The sequence below is a fragment of the Leopardus geoffroyi genome, chromosome A1 (genome assembly GCF_018350155.1).
Source record: "Leopardus geoffroyi isolate Oge1 chromosome A1, O.geoffroyi_Oge1_pat1.0, whole genome shotgun sequence".
NCBI classification, from domain to species: Eukaryota; Metazoa; Chordata; class Mammalia; order Carnivora; family Felidae; genus Leopardus; species Leopardus geoffroyi.
In genome coordinates, this window is record NC_059326.1 from 88,227,815 (window position 1) to 88,233,814 (window position 6,000).

Here is a 6,000-nt window from a genome sequence, read left to right on the forward strand (position 1 = left end):
CTACAAGAATAGCTCTCTTCTTTCATCAAGACCCAAGGAAACTATGGGGTTTGAACAATGAGCCAGGAAAATGCATTATGGACAAGATGTAAAGCATGCTTTGGGAGCATGTAGTCTAGACCAGGGCTTCATCATGTACACCCTATTCATGGAGACACCCAAGAAGCTGAACTTCTCACTTCTGCATATGAGGGACCAGCATGCAGCTGGTCAAGGTTGAGATAGACAGGAAACAGTGCTCACCCAGAGAGCTAGAAACACATATTAATAGAACAGTGTTAATAAGAATGATGAAGCCACCTTTTCTAGTTCTGATTGTACAGTGATGCTCCTAGGCTCTTCCCAGTGTCATTGAGAATGGTGATAGCACCTATCCTAGTCCTGATTGTATAGTGAGGGTCCCTAGGTTGTCTTCATTTATGGTGATGTTTTCTGTAGCTTTGTTGTCAGGTTTTTTTTTTTTAAGCATATATTCTTCAAGTCAGGGATTTTTTTGTCTTCTTTTAACCTTGGTAAGGTTTTTAGCCCTGTATTTTTTGTTATTTTTTAAATGTTTCTTTATTTTTGAGAGAGATACACAGACAGAACATGAGTGGGGGAGGGGCAGAGAGAGAGGGAGACACAGAATCTGAAGCAGGCTCCATGCTCTGAGCTGTCAGCACAGAGCCTGATGTAGGGCTCAAATCCATGAACCACAAGATCGTGACCTAAACCAAGGTTGGACTGAGCCACCTAGGTGCCCCTTAATCATGTATTTTTAATGGTCATTATTAAATTCCTTCATGCTCTATTGAAATGAGCTTGTATTTTTATTATATTAATGTAAATTATATATAAACTATATATTCATTAATATTGCCTTATTACATCCCTACAATTATGAAACTGAGAAAATCAAATACAAAAGAGTGGAAGAGTGGAAATGAGTATGTAATAAAAATGACCTGTTTGTCTATGCGAATAATTTAGAAGAATTTACAAATTTTTCTAGTAGTAGAATTCAGCAAGTTTCCTAGAATGAAGATAAAATATAAACAATCATATGTGTATACATAAGCAACAAAATCTGAGATACACACTTAAAGATACATGACATTTACTATACAACAAAATGTTTAAGTATTTAGGATTACCTAAGGATCAGAAAAATTATAAAAGTTTATTGAGATGTTAGAGACAAATGAATGGTGAGATATCCAATGTTCATGGATATAAAGACTTAATGTCGTAAATGTACCTGTCTCTAAATCAATCTATAGGCCAATGAGAATCCGGTAAAAATATAATATAGCAATTACTTGAGTGGTATGGCAGAGTAATGGTTCCCCAAAGCTGTCCACATCCTAATCCCCATGTCCTGTGAAAATGTACCCCTCCTGGTAAAAGGGACTTTGCAGGTGTGATTAAGGTAAGCATTTGAGATGGGGAGATTTTCCTATATTATCCAGATTGGCCCAGTGTGAAAACCCATGGGTCCTTATACAAGATAGGCAGGAGGGTTCATGTTAAGAGAAAGCAAAGTAACCACAGAGGTAGAGATTGAGTGATGTTGTCACAAGCCGGGGTATCTGGCAGCGTCTAGAAGTTGGAGTCAGCAAGGAATTGGTTCTTTTCCACAAGGAACCAGCCCTGCAGATGCAATTGTTGATTGTAGCCCCATCAGACTCAGTTCAGACCCTTGACCTTCAGAACTATGAAAGAATATGTGTTGTTTTAAGCCCCCCCCCCAACACACACATCTGAGATAGTTTTTAAATGTACAGAAAAGACTGGTTTTAAAAGTTATAATTCATGTGGAAGGGTGATAGATAAATTTTCCTTTTAAATACCAAATCTTATTATGACACCCTAGTAGTTAAAACACACTGGTGCCTATGCAGGCACAGAAGCTGGTTGGAATTGGACAACCGATAGTGGAATCAAGTGCAAGATTAGATCCTTCCATGTGTGGAAGTTTGACACATAACTCAGGTGGTTTTGGAGGCCAATGGGAGAGGAGGAGATATTCGGCAAATGTTCTTGGTAAAGTAGCTACTACATGGGAGAAATTAACTAAGAACGTGACCTCACACTATACAAAAATAAGCAAAGAGAACACTTTAAAATGTTTAGTTTAATATATGGACAAGTTTCCAATAATGGCAAACAGTTTCATAGGGGCTTTCCCATGAAGACAGCACATAGGCGTCATCTTCACAGAGGCAGGAAACATCTAAATCATCTAAATCGTGGTGATGAATCACCAAACCCGGGGGAGCAAGGAGGTGGAGAGGTGAGTCAAGCAGTCAAGGCTGCTCCTGCTTTTTCAGAAATGGCAGCTTTGTGGCTGTATTACTTTTGGCAGTCTTTGGGGTTAGGGAAACAACAGTAGGAGGCCATGGTTCGCCAGGGGTGTGGACCATGGTAAACCACACCTGCCCTGGACTGCAGACAAGATGGGATGCCCCCTAGGAGGGAGCGGGCAGTGAGCCAGCTCTCCCATGGACTGCAGTCCAGCCTTGAATCTCACGGAAGCTCAGAAAATCTCAAACCCAAGCTTGGTGTAAGGGAGCTCCAGATTGCCCCTGGAGAAGCAAGCAGAAATCCTCTTAGGATAGTAGTCACATCACCCTGGGCCTGGGATTATTCTGAAAAATGACATTTAAATATCTGTTCAGCACACAAAGATGACCAGAAACATGAGATAATTTGCCATGACAGAACCGGTGGAAAAACAGACATGAAGAAACCCAGATACTTGAGTTATAAGCCAGAAACTGTAAAACAAATGTGCTTACTATGTTCAAGGAGATAAAACCAGGCCTGTAAACTTCTGAAACAACTGGAAACTATAAATTTGACACAGGAGATTTGAAAAGGAACCAAACAGGACTTCCAGAAATGAAAAATACAAAAATCAAGTTCAGAACTCATTGAATGACATTTATAATTACCTTGACTCAGGTGAAGAGAGACTCTGTGGACCAGAATATGAGTCAGAAGAAATTACCCAGAATGGGAAGGGAAAAGGGAAATTCAGAAAAGAAGCATGAATATGCTTTCATGCTATTGATGTGTATATTTTTTAAAAGAAAAAGTGCTGTTTTGCTTTCATTTGGGTTTGAATAAAATAATGAGAAACATTTCTGCTTTTGGCCAATATAGAGTAACAGAGACCAAATTTACCTTTCATCTGAAACCACCATGAATTACTAAAAGGATAGATATAGGAAACCTGTTTTCAGTACTTGGATATCAACTAGTGCATAATTGTAATCCCTGAGAGGCAGGAAATAAATGGAAGTAGCTTTAGCATTGTCTCAGCTTCTGGGACACAGCACAGGAGGAAGGATCCTGGATGGGGCCTGGAAAAGCACTTGCCTGAGTCATGGGACAAGGTGGCTCAGCCTGTCCACACAGAGAACCAGAGGTGTGAGGGCTGCACAGAGGTGAACCCTGGGGGATTGAAGAAGACCCCCTCTTGGTGTTCTGCTGAGCACAGATCAGCACAAACACATGTAAAAACTGTCTGAAGCTGAGCAAAGGATCTCCCAGAAGAATGAGAGGGAACAGTACCCAGTGCTTATACAGGACTGGGAATAGTGGTCCCACCAGCCAGCCATGAAGAAGTCATAATTCATGGAGCACTGGATAGAGTGCTCATCAAGTTCTCACTGCAGAAGTGTGGAATAATTAGCCCCAGACTGAGCCCTGCACAGACCCACCTAACAATCCCAAAAGCAAGACCTAAAAGGCCTGTCTATTCAAGTAACTTCAATGCATCCTGGGTCAGAGCTCAGCAAGATGTGTAGAAATACAAAAACATCCTGCATCAACAGGGTAAAACTCAATGTCTGGCATCCACTCATAGTTCACTGGGCATGCAAAGAAGTGAGAAAACACAACTACAATGAGGAGAATTAAAAAAACAAAACATGGGCGCCTGGGTGGCTCAGTAAGTTGAGCTTCTGACTTCAGCTCAGGTCATGATCTCATGGTTTATGGGTTTGAGCCCCACGTCAGGCTCTGTGCTGACAGCTCAGAGCCTGGAGCCTGCTTCAGATTCTGTGTCTCCCTCTCTATCTGCCTCTCCCTGGCTTACACTATCTCCCTCCCTCTCAAAAATAAATAAACATTAAAAAAAAACCAGAAACTAACAATAATTGGCAAGGATGTGGAGATTGGAACCCTCATGCACTGTCAGTTGGGGTGTAAAATGGTGCACCCATTGTGGAAGACAGTACAGCCATTCTCAAAAAAAAAATTACACACAGGATTACCACATGGCCCAGCAATTCCACTGGCACATACCCCAAAGAATTGAAAGCAGGATTTTGAAGAGATATTTGTGCATCCATATTCATAGCAGCATTATTCACAGTAGATAAAACATGGAAACAAGCCATGTGTCCATCAGTGGGTGCATGGACTACCAAAGCATGTTCTATACATACAATGGAATATTGTTCTTCCTTAAAATAGAATGGAATATTAATTTGCCTTAAAAAGGAAGGAAAGATATAAATGGTGCAGAAACAGGACCCGAAGCCCAAATTCCGGGAGGGTGAGCGAGTGCTGTGCTTTCATGGGCCTCTTCTCTATGAAGCAAAGTGTGTAAAGGTTGCCATAAAGGACAAACAAGTGAACTACTTTATATATTACAGTGGTTGGAATAAAAATTGGGACGAATGGGTTCCAGAAAGCAGAGTACTCAAGTATGTGGACACCAATTTGCAGAAACAGTGAGAACTTCAAAAAGACAATCAGGAGCAGTATGCAGAGGGGAAGATGAGAGGCACTGCCCCAGGGAAGAAGACCACCGGCCTGCAGCAGAAAAGTGTTGAAGTGAAAACCGAAAAGAACAAACAGAAAACACCTGGAAATGGAGATGGTGGCAGTACCAGCGAGACACCTTAGCCTCCTCGCAAGAAAAGGGCCCGAGTGGATCCTACTGTTGAGAATGAGGAAACATTCATGAACAGAGTTGAAGTGAAAGTAAAGATTCCTGAAGAATTAAAATCGTGGCTTGTTGATGATTGGGACTTAATTACCCGGCAAAAACAGCTGTTTTATCTTCCTGCCAAGAAGAACGTGGATTCCATTCTAGAGGATTATGCAAATTACAAGAAATCTCGAGGAAACACAGATAATAAGGAGTACGCTGTGAATGAGGTGGTGGCCGGCATAAAGGAGTACTTCAATGTGATGCTGGGGACTCAGCTGCTCTACAAATTTGAGAGGCCGCAGTATGTGGAGATTCTCGCAGACCACCCGGAGGCGCCCATGTCCCAGGTATACGGGGCGCTGCATCTACTGAGATTGTACGAATTGGAGCCATGTTGGCCTATACTCCTCTGGACGAGAAGAGTCTTGCATTGTTGCTGAATTATCTTCATGACTTCCTAAAATACCTGGCAAAGAATTCTGCAACCTTGTTTAGTGCCAGCGATTATGAAGTCGCCCGCGCCTGAGTACCATCGGAAAGCTGTGTGAGGCGAGGCGCTGACGCTGTTTGGATTTCTGTAAACACATTTTTGTTTAGTCCTCCTCTTGTACAAATGATGTACTTTGCAAATGTTAGTGTATAACAGAATTGATGTTTGTTTTCTGTTTGATCTTAAACAGAGAAAATAAAAGGGGTTATAGCTCCTTTTTTCTTTTCTTTTTTTTCATTTCAAAGTCGCTACCAGTGTATTCAGTGATGGACAACGAGAGACATACTGTAGACTGTTTTATTGCCTAGTCGACCAAGCTCCTTTTGAATGCTGGTGGTTCTATCCCTTTGACACTCCGCACTTTTATAATATGTGTTAATGCTGTATGACAAACTGCTCTGATTCCTAGTGCCAAAGGTTCGATTCAGTGTATATACCTGAACACGCTCATCCGTCTGTGCTCCTTTTTTTAATGGTGCTTAAAGTAAAGAGCCCATCCTACAGGCCATCCATGCTGTTCCTTAGGCATCGTCCCTTTGCTCCGATTGTTGAAGAATGGTGGCTTGTTTCATGGTTTTGTAGTTGT

General features: G+C 41.6%; 1 pseudogene; it reads left to right on the plus strand.

Moving 5' to 3' along the window:
• The first annotated feature begins 4,502 nt into the window (after positions 1-4,502).
• LOC123601076 lies at positions 4,503-5,629 on the plus strand (annotated as a pseudogene).
• The last annotated feature ends 371 nt before the right edge of the window (positions 5,630-6,000 follow it).